The 16,082-nt window shown below is 40.4% G+C and overlaps 1 protein-coding gene across 3 annotated transcripts in view; it reads right to left on the reverse strand.

Annotated features, from left to right (window-relative positions):
- Window positions 1-13,302, reverse strand: part of KCTD20 (potassium channel tetramerization domain containing 20) — a 36,970-nt gene extending 23,668 nt beyond the window's left edge. For all 3 annotated transcript variants that reach the window (XM_018039106.1, XM_018039104.1, XM_005696275.3), the window contains exon 1: window positions 13,175-13,302. The gene's annotated coding sequence lies outside the window, so the exon portion shown is untranslated. The remainder of the gene's footprint in view (window positions 1-13,174) is intronic.

Raw genomic sequence — 16,082 nt, forward strand, 5'->3', positions numbered from 1 at the left:
TCACATCTAAGAAAATGAACATTTGCATAATACTAATGTATAACCAATAATCAAATTTACTCAATTGGCCTAATATTTTCCTGCATAATCTCTTTTGGGATCCATAAGTCAATCAAGGCTCATTCCTTACATTTGGCTGTTCTGAATCTTTCATATTCTGCACCCTGCTGTCCCTACCCCCACAATTTGGGGGACAGTTGTTTTACATGAAATTGACTTTTTAAAAAAAGTCTAGGTCAGAGAAGGGAACCCTCCTACACTGTTGGTGGGAATATAAATTAGCACAGCCAACTACAAAAAAAAAACAGTATGGAGGTTCCTTAAACTAAAACTAGAGATATCATATGATCTAGCAATCCCACTCCTGAGCACATATCCAGAAAAGACAAAAACACTAATTCAAAAACATACACGTACCCCAGTGTTCACAGAAGCACTGTGTACAACAGCAAAGACATGAAGCCCAGGGGACCATAACAGATGACTGGTTTAAGAAAATGTGATATATACATACAGATGTGCGCGCACGCACACACACACACACACACACACGAATACTCCTCAGCCATAAAAAAGAATGAAATATTGCCATCTGCAGAACATGGAGGACAGACCTAGAGAATTTCATACTAAGTCAGAGAAAGACAATTATGATACCACTTACATGTGGAATCTGAAAAATAATACAAATGAACCTATACACAAAACAGAAGCAGACTGCCAGACATGGAAAACAAACTTTGGTTATGGAAGAAGAAAGAGGAGGGGTGACAATTCAGGAGAATGGGATTAACAAACACAAACTAGTACACATAAAATAGAGAAGCAACAAGGATTCACCATCTAACACATAACTACATTCAGTAGCCGATAATAATTACAACGGAAAATAATCTGAAAAAATATATAACTGAATCACTTTGCTATGCTAATAAAATATTATAAATCAACTATACTTCAATAAAAATTGTTTTAAATTAAAAAGTCTAGGTCAGTTCTAACATCCATCTCATTGTTTCCATGTGATGAAATACAAGTTAAATTTTTTTAAAACAAGAATACAGTTGTGTCCTTCAAACTGCCATCCCATCAGAGGCACACAATGCCAGGCTACCCCACTACAGGGCATGTCTGATTATGTGGTTAAAGTGGTGACAACAGGTCTTTCTGTTGTAAAGAGAGATCTGATATCCTATCTCCCAATAACTTTTCATCCAGTGGTTTCAGCATCTATTGAAGATTCTTGCCCGAACCAATTATTAATACACCGGGGACTACAAAATGATGACTTTCTAATTTTATCATTCTTGCTACATTTATTGTCTAGCATTCTTCTGTTACGTAGAACTCCTACTTCACTCTCCCTGTATCTTCCTTTTTAAGTTTAATTACGAACTCAAAGATTTGTTTTAATCTAATGTATTAAAATGATCCATTACCATCTCTTTTTTTTTTTAACTTCTCCAATTACTGGTTCAAATTGTCCCAGGTATGGCTAGTGGGATTCCCTTCAAGCGTTCATCTGTCATTTAAACACAATTCTATTGGTTTTTGGAGAAGGCAGTGGCAACCCACTCCAGTACTCTTGCCTGGAGAATCCCATGGATGGAGGAGCCTGGTGGGCTGCAGTCCATGCGGTCGCTAAGAGTCAGGCACAACTGAGCAACTTCACTTTCACTTTTCACTTTCATGCATTGGAGAAGGAAATGGCAACCCACTCCAGTGTCCTTGCCTGGAGGATCCCAGGGACGGGGGAGCCTGGTGGGCTGCTGTCTATGGGGCGCACAGAGTTGGACACAACTGAAGCGACTTAGCAGCAGCAGCTATTGGTTTTCTGAGGCTACTTCCTATATAAGTTTTCTAAGCTCACCTTTCACCATCTCTGACCTTGACTTACAATCAGCCAGTTCTCCAGAAGCCTTTCTTCTTTTTGGTGGACAAAAGCATTTAGAAATCAATATCTGAACACCAGGTGTCTTATATATTGGGGTGTCACAGTCTACTGAAATGGTTTAGAAGCAAACCTGGAGATTTTTTAAAACACAAACAGAGTTTATACTGATATTTTCACTTCAAATTCGACATCATGGTTTTTCTTTACTTATTTTCTATTAGTACTATATCTTTTCTCTCACAATGAAAATCTTGGTTCATAATTCAGTTTTAAAACTATAACATTGGGTGGGAGGTGGGAGGGGGGTTCAGGATTGGGAACTCATGTACACCCATGGCTGGTTCATGTCAATGTATGGCAAAACCAATACAGTACTGTAAAGCAAAATAATAAAGTAAAAATTAAAATTAAAAATAAATAAATAAATAAAACTATAACATTAATGTTACTAACATTTAAACCCACTAAGTTTAAGTGTCTTTTGGGGGCTAATTCTTTTTGTCCTTGAATTACATTTCACTAGGGATGTATATTCAGCATACTATGTTTATTTTTTGTTATTTTTATATTATTTTATTTTGTTATTTTATTCTGTATGTCCTGTAATTTAGGTTCATTTTTGTTTTTTAATCACTCAATTATAGCTTATTTTTCATTATTTTAATTTTTGATTATGTAAAACATTTACATGGTTCAAAAGTTAGTTACAAAAAAGGAATGCTCAGAGATCTCTCTCCCTTCCCCTCCAGTATTTTCCTATCTATTCCCTACACATAACTAGTTTTATTAATTTGTTTATCCTTCATGTTTCTCTTTATAGATAATGTGTGTATATACATATAAATTCTTAATTATTCTGCTTCTCATACATAAGATGGAATACTATATCTAGCTCTGTACTTTGCTATTTTTCTTAACAATATATCTCAAATTCACCCCCTAGGAGTGACTGGAAATCTTCCTCATTCTTTTAATGGCTGTTTAATACTCCACTCTTTGGTTCTACCTATTAAAGAAAAGGGAGGGCATAAAACAGGGTGAATGATGTATAACAGGTAGAAAAGTAAGAATGAAAAGGAGCTTTATTACTGTAAGAAAGGAGTGGAGGGGCAGACCAGCCAGGTTAGAGTGAAGGATTAATACAAAAGGGTGGGAGAAAACAGAGCAACCATCATACCATACAGCTTCAGGGAACCCCACGCACACCACCCCTTAAGGAGCTATGCAACACACAACTTAGATGGCTGTGCAGAACAGCCCTAGGAGAACACGCGTGAAAAACAAGCTGCAGCTGGTTTACAGAGGCCTTGAATTATAAAGTCAAGTAGAGAAGGACTTTGTCTTGTAGGTGAAGTTTTTACATAGAGAAGTTTCATATTCAACATGTTGCTTTAAAATAAATATAACCACAGATGGACAAGTAGAGTAAGAGGCTACTGGAACTGTCTAGGTGTGACAGGATCGCAGTGGGTTGACAGCAAGAAGGGCAGCACCGAGGAGATGCAGGAGAGAAAGGCAGCGCCTCCGAGTCCACACACCCTCCTTCATTTTCGTGTATGAGCTGCTAGCAGAGGCCAGGCTGGCAGACTGGCGGATGAAAGCACAGGATGGTAGAGACGAGATTTTAACTGCCTAGATACATGAGATTATAACTGCCTAGACATTTCCCTGTCTTCTCTACTTGACATTCCTAACTTACTGCTCTGATAACCTTTCTATCAATAAACTTAGGTCCAAAAACAGCTTTTGTACCAGAAGAGACTATATTACAGTTACTTGAATTTAAATTAAGACTTAAAGACCTTACATTCAATTTGTAACTGTCTGCTGCTGCTAAGTCGCTTCAGTTGTGTCCGACTCTGTGCGAACCCATAGACGGCAGGCCACTAGGCTCCCCCGTCCCTGGGATTCTCCAGGCAAGAACACTGGAGTGGGTTGCCATTTCCTTCTCCAATGCAGGAACGTGGAAAGTGAAAGTGAAGTCACTCAGTCGTGTCCAACTCTTCGCGACCCCATGGACTGTAGCCTCCCAGGCTCCTCCGTCCATGGGATTTTCCAGGCAAGAGTACTGGAGTGGGCTGCCATTGCCTTCTCCCTTGTAACTGTCTAAAGGCCTTTAAACAATTTCCTTTACAACTTTATCAAATCACCTAATTAAAAGAACTATTAAACAAAAGGATTTAGAGAATAACTTTTTTACTCACTACTCAGTTTAAAATATAAAATAAGACAAAAAAGAGACAAATATAGTTGAATCCCCAGTATCCTAAGTTTGATATTTCAATTCATTTTTAATGATACTTATAATCTTTTAACATGTTCTTTTTTTGTTTTAGTACTTCAACTGCCTATCAAGCCAATCTTAAAGTACTCAAAAAACCTTCAGTAAATCCTTAAACTTAGATTCATTAATTTATCTGAAGTTTTTAAATACTGCAACCCCTTTCAAGATGCAAAGTTTTCTTACATCCTTGAATAACCAAATCTAAACCCAATTACTCAAGAACATATTCTACATTAGAATCACTAATTAATCAGTTGAGATTCAATATGCCAAATTACCACAAACAGTCCATCTTAAGTCTAGATGGACTAACCTTTGTTAATTTTAACATATATCATTTGCTACATGTTATTCTAAGTACTTTATAAATGTTATTTAACTTAATACTAACAAAAACAACAAAAAACCTTTATGAAGTAGCTGCTATTATTATCCTCATTTACAGATACGGAAACTGAGGAATAAAGAAGAAAAGTTCTCACAGTTGCACAGCTAATAAATAGTATAGCCAGGCTTCAAACATAGGCTTCTGGCTTCGTAGTCAAACACATGTTACCCTTAAGCTGTGTTATCTCTGCCTATCGGAGATTTACTTCTGATTTACCTTCATGAATTCTATGTTAAGTTTCCCAAGTTTGGAGATATGATCTCAAGCCAAAGATCTGGAGCCAAGACATATGACCTTTCTGTGCCAGTAATGAACACTCCTAGCACCTTTTCTGTTTAAATAGTTGCTTTGAAACAACCTCTAAATCAATGAACTCCAGATAGTGGTTGATTTTACAATCTTGAGTTCGGAGTTCAATTTAAGACCTTACTTAATTCTGTTGTAACTCTCAACTTTATTACCTAAAACCAGAGTAGATCAAATTCTGTAATTTCCACACAGGGTGCTTCTATCTTTTGATGGATTCAACTACTTATGCTCATTCTAATGACAACTTTAAGCTACGAACAATCCAAGGTATATAACAGGAAGAGACACTGAGGTTAAGATTACTCACTGGCAAACTTCCAGGAAATTTCCAAGATCTATACTATTAGCAATGACGTCTTAAACAGGACAAGGGAGTGCAATTTTTAAAATTTTAAATGTATTATTCAATATAGCAGGCCATTTGATAAGAAAGGCTAAGTTCCTGTACGGCAAGATCTGAAGGTCTTAGGGGACAGATCTATAAAGCAGTACTGTAGCAATAGAACAAATGTTGAAAATTCTGGAGACAGTCCACAGTCACTGTGTCAGAAGATGATTCAAGGACCAGTATTAACCAGTGTCAGTCTTAATCAGTGTCGAAAGTTTTCACTGACAGCAAAAATGAGGGCAATGGAGATAATGTCACGCACGCACACAAACATACAAACACAATTATTATCCCAATTCTGAGACAACTGACATGGACTAAGACATCAACCGAATAACACTGTTTCAAGAAAGTACTATATTAACACACCCGTGATTTTAAGACACGGCCTGATTTTAAAAATGTTAAAATGTGAACTAAAGAATTGTGGCAGGTGTTAGTTTAATGCTTTCTTGGTACCTAAACTAAGTGTTGCTTCATTTTTTATATTAAATGTCTTTTCTTTTATAAAATAATGGTGACAGAAAATGATGTGTTTTTTTTTTTTTTTTAATGCTGGTCACCTGATGATGGGCTCCCAATTTTACCCCCACAATCATAAATCTCAAAAAGATCTGGGGTCCAAATCACCTTCCCTCTAGGACTACAAAAACACTATTAGTTCAGTCCAGTCTAACTAAAAAATATTCCAAAATAAAGAATCTCTTGCCTATTATTAGCTCACCCTTATTATTGGCCACTAATGCTTGGGGGGAAAAATTTTATTTTTTCCCTTTGTGCCAAGTTGAAGTCTGCCTTCCTCCCTGTTCCCACCATGCACTGGTAAGTCCTATCCCCTAGAATAATGCATCCATCAGAATGGGATGGGTGAAACCAAAAAATAAAAAAACAGAAACCCCACATCTGTTTGAAGGCATTAGGCAACTAGCAAGAGAGCCAAGACTGTGGAAAGGCTGTGATGGTCAGTTTTAAATGTCAACCCACAGGCTACAGTCCCAGTTACTCAATCAAGTGCTAATCTAGGTGTTACTGTAAAGGTTTTTGGTAGATGTGATTAAAGTATTTAACCATTTTAGGTTAAATAAGGAAGATTATCCAGATAATGTGGGTGAGCCTGATCCAACCAATTCTAAGGCTTTACGAGCAGAACTGAAGTTCCCTGATAAAGAAAAAATTTGACTGGAACACTGCTTCCACTCCTGCCCAGAGTCCCAGCCTGCCCCTCCTAATGTCCTAGTCCAATCTCCACATGGTATACACTAACACCCTTCAACAAATAGCTTAATATATTTGTTCCTGTATTTATATACAAATAGATGATATACATTATTTTGATAGTATATAAATAGTACACAGAACCATAATCCACAATTAAAACCATCCTTTAGAGAAAATTCCAGGACCAAGTGGCTTGACTAGTAAATTCTTCCACATCTTTAAAGGAAGAAATTATATCAATCTTATCAATACAAACTCTTACAGAGAACAGGAAAACAGGGCATACATCCCAATTCATTTTCTGAGGCCAGCATATAACACTGACTCAAAACTTCACTAGGGCATTACCAAAAAGCATTATGGACCACTTCTTCTCATAAACACAAAAATCCTATACCAATTATTTTTTTAAACAATCAAACCCATATATATATAAAAAAGGATAATACAAAGGTTGGCTTAACATTCTAAAAATTAATATAATTCATCACATGAACAGAGTAAAAAATGTTTTATAATAACTAAAATAGCATGAAATAGTACTGATAAACTAGATTTTAAAAAGGCAATTTGAAACAACCTAGTCATAGAAAAAGATTAAAGATATTAATATTCCACCTTAACTACAGGCTTATCATGTGATTTTTAAAAAACTGTTTTATTGAATATGCCAAAGTCTCGAAAATGAATGTGTTAACTACTTTTAAAATGAGAGAGAAAAAAAAGGAAAATGTACCTCTAAAAACAGGGAACTCTTCGAGAAAATGGTTGAAGTTTTAAAAAAAATCTTAGAATACTTTAAATTTTTTTAAGTTTAAGAAGAAAATTACATATCACTACTTAAGGGATCTTGACATTTTTTCCATCTAGATTCAAGAAGAAATATTAGGAATACCAGACAAATTAGGAATTTAGGTTAAATACATGAAATAGTTTCTCAAGCAGATTACTCAATAGGATGACAGAATAATCTTGATAGCTTTAAATCCAACACAAGGACTTAACGTGGAGGCTTCTTAGGGGACTCAACAGCAAGCTCTAAGGAACAGGCGGAAGGCAGGACATGTGGGTAGGCACAGGATAAAGGGTGACCCTCAGGTCCCAAGGCGGAGAGTGCTCAGTGACAAGCACAACAGAAGGCTCAGACTGTGCTAGCTGCTCAGCCGTGTCCAACTCTGTGTGACCCCATGGACTGTAGCCCACCAGGGCCCTCTGGAATTCTCCAGGCAAGAACACTCGAGTGCATTGCCATGCCCTTCTCCAGGGGATCGCCCCCACCCAGGGATCTGCACTGCACGCAGATTCTTTACTGGCTGAGCCACCAGGGACAGATTACCTGGCATTTAAATTACCCAGCATTCAATCCCTTAAACAGACTGTCATGAGCTAAATTAAATCGTGTTTCCTTCAAAATTTGTATGTTGAAGTCTGTTACCCTACATCCTCAGAATGTGGCTTTTAAAGAGGTGGTGGCTCTTTAAAAGAGTGGACATGACTGAGTGACTTAACACTCACTTTTCAAGATTAAATGAAGTCATTAGTGGGCCCTAATCCAATACAACTGGTGTCCTTTTAAGCAGAGATGAGGACAAGAGAGGTGCAGAGGGAAGACCGACCATGTGAAGACAGGGAGAAAGCAGCCACCTACACGCAAAGGAGCAAGTCCTAAGAAGAAACCAACCCCACCAACACCTTGAACTTGAGCTTCCAGCCTCCGGAAATTCTATTGTTTAAACCACACGTTTTGTGGTACCTTGTTATGGTAGTCCCAGCAAACTAATACACAGATATAACTGCAAAAATTAAAATTTTATCCTTTCCCACCAGAAGAGATTTAAGGCAAATACACTGAAGGAGTCTTACATAGTTTTAAGGTATATACTGTGGCCTTCCTATAGAAGTAAAGATCATTAGTTATTTTATTCTAAGAAACATGAACTTTCTCTAGTAACCTTAACCAAATCATGTCACAGATCTTTCTACTACACCCCAGTGCTTTCCAAAATTTTAGTAAGCCCTGCCTCCCCTATGTTACAGTAAGAAAAGAGATAAAGTTAATTTATATCTACACTATAAAAGCCTTAGCATTTCAACACTGGAAAGGACAATCTAAATCTAAAGAAAATATCAACAGTCTCTTAAATTATTTTTTAAAAACCAATTAACAGTCAGCATCTCCTGAGAACTCCCAATGGTCAGGTGTAGATCAAAGCATTTTACATGAATTAACTCAATCCTAATAACCCTCTGAGGTAGCTACTATTACAACCTCTATTTCAGAGAAAGAAACTGATGAATATCCAAGCTAGTAAATGAAAGAGCTAGGATTTAAACCCAGGAAAAACTGGCTCCAAAGCCCACATTCTTAACCACTGCCCAGTGAAGAATAAGGAGGGCACTACTGAGCATAAATATTAATTGATGGAGTCTGTCTAAGCTTGAACGCTGGCTCAGCCACTCACAAGGTGTGACTTGGGCAAACGTAAGCTCTTTATGTCTTAGATTCGTTGGCTATAAAATGGAGGAAATTAAATGAGAAATGTAGACATGTTGAGCAAAGTGTCTGGTACAAAACAATGTCTACTAATCAGTCTGGTACATAACAATGTCTACTAATTAATAAGTCCTTATTATTTATTTTTTTGGCCACACCCTGGTGCAAGCTGAATCTTAAGTTTCCCCAAGGATGAAACCCTCACTCCCTGCTGGGGAAGTGAAGACGAAGACGCCAGGAAAGTTCCAAATCCTTACTATTTCTCATTCTACTTTCATGAATATACAAGAACAATCCAAAAACGTCTACTTTGGGGACTCTAAGAAAAAATAGCATGGGGTTCTCTTCTTTCATCTGTACTTCTTTCCTTCCTACTATTCCAGAAATGCATATACTATTCCAATAATCTCATTTTTCATAAGAGGTATATGGAATCAGATTAGCAGGTAGACCAGTCTTACTTTCTGTCTCCAACAGAGATACCTAATAATTTGGGTAAAGACAACAGTATAGTTACATGGCAAGTTCAAAAAATTCTAGACTTTGCTTAAACATTCAACATTTAATAAAAATTCAGTGTACTTATCTTAATCTTTACTGAATCAAAAAAAAAAATACCAACCTCATAACATTTCTTGGGATTACAAGAGAACTATTTGCTCATTATTTCAAGCTTCAGAATTCCTTATTTTAGTATTCCTACTCTTCCTGGTTTATGTGGTTAGAACACGCTCTCCTTCCATCTCCATTTTCCCAAATATTGCTTTTGTATTCATGTGAAAGTCTCAGTTTTCTTCATCTACTTATAGTTGAATTTCTCTAAACTGTTTTCATTTTTGAAGCATTTTTCTTGAAATGATTTGGTGGGAAGAACACTGGGCTAGGAGCCAGGGGTCCTCACCCTGCCATCTCATCTCTTAGATTCCTCATCTTAAAAGGCAAGAGGCAGGGGGAAAAAAGCAAGAGGACCGCACCGTATAAATTTGTGATAGGTTCCTTTATATCTCTAAGCCTCACAGTTCCATGACTCTGGGTCTTCCAACTAGAAATCATGCAGCATTCCAACAGTTTCCCTGCACTTTTTACTCCAGTTAGCCAAGGAGGAGTAGGCATGTACAGATTCAGGGGCAGAGGAAGAGGCAATCATCAGGAAGCCCAGGGTTACAGAAGGAAAGACAACAGTTTTGTGAATCAACAGAAAATAGGTTAGTAAGAAAAGTGAGACACTAAGAAGAAACCAAAGACCAAAAAAAAAAGTCGGAAAACACATAGCCTAACTCTAACCTCATCCCTACACACCTATTAATATTTGAAGGACTAAGAAACAGAAAAAGCTTTCGGCAGCAGAGATTATCCAGCCTTCATATTTGCCTCAAGGGAGCAATGCAACTCTGTGACATCTTTGTAATGTTGTTGCTAAAATGGCCTACTACAAAATAGGCATTACTGGGGTATCTGTGCCTGAATTAATGTTCAGATGAATTGAAAGCCCTCCTAAAGGCTACTGGTACTGCTACATAACAGGAAATCTGAGTTCAAGGCCATGAGAATTACACAGCATTAGCTGTCCTGGTTCTAAAGGGAAGAAGACTGAAATTAGTTGGGAGAGGGGAGATTTAGCCTAATGGCATTTCTAATAAGCTGATGATACTGGAAGCAGGCCCCTGAAAGATAAAAGGACAGATTAATAGGCACTGACTATCTCCAAGGCAGGCTTCCAACGTGGGGCTAGTGGTAAAGAACCTACCTGCCAATGCAAGAGACGTCAGAGAGGCAGGTTCGATCCCTAGGTTAGGAAGATCCCCTGGAGGGCATGGCAACCCATTCCAATATTCTTGCCTGGAGAATCCCATGAAGAGGAGGAGCCTGGCAGGTTACAGCCCATCGGGTCGCAAAGAGTTGGACATGACTGAAGCAACTTAGTACACAGTACACATCTCTAAGGCATTAGAATATGTATTTCCTACCCCAATGTCCTGGTAGCTCAGAGAGTAAAAAAGCTGCCTGAAATTCGGGAGACCTGGGTTTGATCCCTGGGTTGGAAAGATCCCCTGGAGAAGGGAACAGCTACCCACTCCAGTATTCTGGCCTGGAGAATTCCATGGACTGTATAGTTCATGGGGTCGCGAAGAGTCAGACACAACTGAGTGACTTTCACACACTCACCCTGATGGCAGAGCCCAAGACAGCACTCTTTAGTTTCCTTCTAAAGACTCAGACCTTCTTGGCTTATGATTGGTTAGGGGGCAAAGGAGAATAAAAATCAACAGAAGGATAAGAAAGCTGGCCAGTTCTAAAAATTCTCAGGCCAGTCTATTTTGCTGTTTCTCTAAGTGTGGTCCCTGGATCACGAATAACAGACCAAGAAAGGGGGTGCTTGCTTAACATGCAGACTTAGGACCCAGCACTGATTTCCAGAATCAAATTTCTGAGAGTAGTACAAATAAAAACCACATGAGTTATCACCACACACCTCTCAGAACGGCTGGCATCAAAAAGAACACAAATGTTGGCAAGGATGTGGAGAAAAGAGAATCATCTTACACTATTGGTCAGAATGTAAACTGGTGCACTCACTATGGAAAACAGTACGGAAGTTTCTCAAAACTAAAATCAGATCTACTATGTGACCCAGCAATTCCACTCCTGGCTATACATCTGAAAAAAAAAAAAAAATCACTAATCGGAAAAGATACATGTACCCTAATGTTCATAGCAGCATTATTTACAATTGCTAAGATATGGAAGAGACCTAAATGTCAATCAACAGATGTATGGATAAAGAGGTAGTAAATATATGCCACAGACTAATACTCAACTAAAAAACAAAATTTTGCCATTTGCAACAACATGGATGGATTCGGAGGGCATTATGCTAAGTGAAGTGTCTGACAGAGAAACAGAAATACTGTATGTTATCACTGATATGTGGAATGTAAAAAAAAAAAAAAAACCAATATATAACAAAAAAGAAGCCAAATCACAGATATAGCGAAAAAACTAGTGATCACAGGGTGGCAGTGGGGTAACAAAGAAGTGGGGAGTGGGAAGTACGAACTACCAGGTGTAAGATAGGTTCACGGATGCATTGTACAACACAGGGAATATAGCCAATATTCTGTAATAATTGCAAGTGGAAAGTAATCTTTAAAATTATATAAACAATTTTAATATATACAAAAAATTGGGAGACGGGTATTTACATTTTGGGGGGCGGTATTTACATTTTCAAGGTGCAAATTCATGTTTAAGAAATGTCCCAGACGTTGCGGGGAGGGTGAGAATAAGTTGAGGATGAAGTTCTTTTGACTGGATTAATCACATTCAGCTGTGATAACAGCACTGTTTGGGGACCATTAAAAACTCTTAATTTCTCAGGTAACAGCTGCTGCTAGTTGTTTAACAGCTAACAGGGGGACAATTAAAGGGCCTGAAAAATGCATTTTCATAACCGGGCTTAACAATTCCTTGCCGCCTGTTTATCTTGTTAGTTTATTCACTGGTTTCTCATTTAAAAATAAATCGGATTAATCCCGGAATTTTCAGAAAGAATCACAAACTCCAAAAGAGAAGAGCTTTTCTGAATAGTGCAGAACTGAAGACAGTCAACGCTATAAAAAGGTTTTATTTAAAAGAAAATTACCAGTTCAGTCTCCCCCAGCTCTTCAGCACCGATGAAAGCTGGTAATTTGTGGGTGGCAGAGAAGGAAGACTTTGAAGAAGGGGTACAAAGAGCGAGAAGTCGACCCAACTACCTAATTTTTAGTGAATTCAATGAACTGCCAGAAAACAAAAACAAAAACACGTAGGCAAGTGTTTTATCAATAAACACTCCCGGGCTCTCATTATTTCTCCTCCTTTGGGATAAAAACACCAAAGGCCTGCAGGAAAGTCAAGTTATACTTCAGGGGGCCCCCGACTCTGTAGACGTATATCCACGCAAAGCGATCCCCCCTTCTTCCCCGGATTACCAGGCTTTACCCTCAGCACGAAAACGGGCGCCCGGAACCCGTTTGCCAACGTTTTTCCTCGAGATGATTGCAGCGCCGCGGCCTTTCTATGGGGGTACGACCCGGAGGGCTGCCGCCCGAGCGCCGACCTGAGGAGCGGGTCCCCTTACCCCCCGACACAAAGGCACTTCCCCGGGCCAGGCCCGCCGCCGCACTCACCCCGCCGGTTCTTCGCGTCGGACCACTTACCTAACGCTCCCGCCGCGCTCCAGAGCCCGGGGCCCGAATCCGCCCGGGAGGCGCGCGCGCTCACGGCGCCGCCAGCAGCAGCCGCGAGGACCGGCCGTGCCGCAGCGGCGCGCGCCCCGACACCCCGGCCCGCGCGGCCACGCGGCTGAGTCACCCGGCGCTTCGCGTTGAGTCCCCCTCGCCGCGCGGGGCACGCCGGGAAGGCCGGGCTCCGGCCCGCCCCCTGGGCCGCAGGCCTTGGGGTGTCCCCTTTCCTTCCCGACACGCCACACGGCGCCAGGGAGGGCGCTCCCTCAACTTGCACAGCCAGCAGAGGTCAATTTCTGAGCTGCGGATGCCGTTTCAATTACTGAAAGTCTGAAACGGAAAAGTTAGTAGGTATCTAAATTGAAAAATAAGCGCGCGCAGCCCCGGGACAGCCAATGCGTGAGTGGGTGTGAAAGTCGCGCAGTCGTGTCCGGCTCTTTGCGACCCCCTGGACCATACTGTCCCTGGGATTCTCCGGACCTGAATACTGGAGTGGGCAGCCGGTCCCTTCCCCAGGGGACTTTCCCAACCCGGGGATCGAACCGAGGACAGCCAACACTTTTAGAAAATTGTGAAGCCCGGATCTTTACATAACATCTGGAAGGAGAAGTTTATAAAATAATAAGAAAGAGAAGTCGCTCAGTCGTGTCCGACTTTTTGCGACCCCATGGACTGCAGCCTATCAGGCTCCTCCGTTCATGGGATTTTCCAGGCAAGAGTGCTGGAGTGGACTGCCATTTCCTTTGAAGTTCTTTAAAACACGTTTTGCTTGGAAATCCCTATACTGGATATGCATTCTGACCGAAAGGAGGGTGAAAAGTTCCACGTTTCTTCTCAAATCTTGAGTTTAATGAAACTACATACTATGGAAAACAAAGCTGAATTACAAATTTTTATTCACCCTAAAGCAAATTATTGGAAAACTGTGTTATGAGTAAAATACTTAAACACTCAAAAAATCTATGTATACTCCATGACCTATAAAGCATATAAAAGGACAGAAATAGCGTCAGTCCTTTCTGTCGTGCTTTCTACTGAGTGCATGCTGTGTGCTAAGTCGTTTGAGTCATGTCGAACCCTGCGACGCCATGGACTGTAGCCCGCCAGGCTCCTCTGACCATGGGATTCTGCAGGCAAGAATACTGTAGTGGGTTCCCATGCTCTACACTTTTAAAAGTTAATAAAAGTTATACTGATTATCAAAGTATTATTTTAAAATTGTCAGAAACCAGTTAAGTTAATAATAGCACAATTTCTTAAATTTTGAGTGCACTCTTCTGTTACTTAAAAGTCTAAGAACTAGTTTAGGGCTGCTGGTTAGGATTAGAGTTGCAGTGGAAGGAATAATAGAAAATATCTCATTCTAGTAGCTTGCAGTGGTTGCTGAATACTTGTATAGCAAAACTGCCTCGTTAAGGGCAACAACTTTAAAAAGTCGAAGCTATAGTTTGTTCATTATGATTTTATCTTAGAGGTGTAGAGAGGATCATTACCGAATTCTGTTCTTTCACTTCACTTATAATGACTGTAAAGCATCCAGCATTGTGTTCGACATTCAAAAAACTAAGGTCATGGCATCCAGTTCCATCACTTCATGGCAAATAGAAGTGGAAACGTAGAAGCAGTGACAGATTTTATTTTCCTGGGCTCCTCCTCACTGTGGAGGGTGAGAGCAGCCATGAAATTAAAAGATGTTTGCTCCTTGGAAGGAAAGTTAGACAAACCTGCTGCTGCTAAGTCACTTCAGTCGTGTCCGACTTTGTGCGACCCCATAGACGGCAGCCCACCAGGCTCCCCCGTCCCTGGGCTTCTCCAGGCAAGAACACTGGAGTGGGTTGCCATTTCCTTCTCCAAGGCATGAAAGTGAAAAGTGAAAGTGAAGTCACTCAGTTGCCTCTGACTCTTCGTGACCCTATGGACTGCAGCCCACCAGGCTCCTCCATCCATGGGATTTTCCAGGCAAGAGCACTGGAGTGGGTTGCCGTTGCCTTCTCCAAGACAAACCTAGACAGCATGTTAAAAAGCAGAGACTATACTTTGCTGACAAAGGTCCGTCCAGTCAAAGCTATGGTTTTTCCAGTAGTCATATACAGATGAGAGAGTTGGACCATAAAGAAGGCTGAGCACTAAAGAACTGATGCTTTTGAATTGTGGTGTTGGAAAAGACTCTTGAGAATCCCTTGGACAGCAAGATCAAACCAGTCAATCCTAAAGGAAGTCAACCCTGAAAATTCATTGGAAGGACTGAGGCTGAAGCTGACACTCCAATACTTTGGCCACCTGATGCAAAGAGCCGACTCACTGGAAAAGACCTTAATGCTGGGAGTGATTGAAGGCAAAAGGAGAAGAGGGTGGCAGGGAATGAGGTGGTTAGATAGCATCACCAACTCAGTGGACATGAATTTGAGCGAACTCTGGGAGATAATGAAGGAAAAAGGAGCCTGGCATGCTGCAGTCCCCTGGCATGCTGCAGTCCCTTGGCATGGGGTCGCAAAGAGTTGGGCACGACTTAGCAACTGAACAACAACTGTGTTTGAATCAGGATGGGCTAGGTTATAGTACTGCACTAGTGGCTCAGAGGTTAAAGGGTCTGCCTCCAAAGCGGGAGACCCAGGTTCAATCCCTGGGTCGGGAAGATCCCCTGGAGAAGGAAATGGTAACCCACTCCAGTATTCTTGCCTGGAGAATCCCATGGACAGAGAAGCCTGGTAGGCTATAGTCCATGGGGTCGCAAAGAGTCGGACACGACTGAGCGACTTCACCCTTCACCCCTTCAGTCACCTGTAGGTGAGGTGACTCTAGAGGCAGCTCACCTCCATGTGGTGACTCAGCATTTCCAGCTGCTTCTGTCTCTGGCTCTGCCAACCCAATGTGAGGTTCC

The sequence above is a fragment of the Capra hircus genome, chromosome 23 (genome assembly GCF_001704415.2).
Source record: "Capra hircus breed San Clemente chromosome 23, ASM170441v1, whole genome shotgun sequence".
Taxonomy (NCBI): domain Eukaryota; kingdom Metazoa; phylum Chordata; class Mammalia; order Artiodactyla; family Bovidae; genus Capra; species Capra hircus.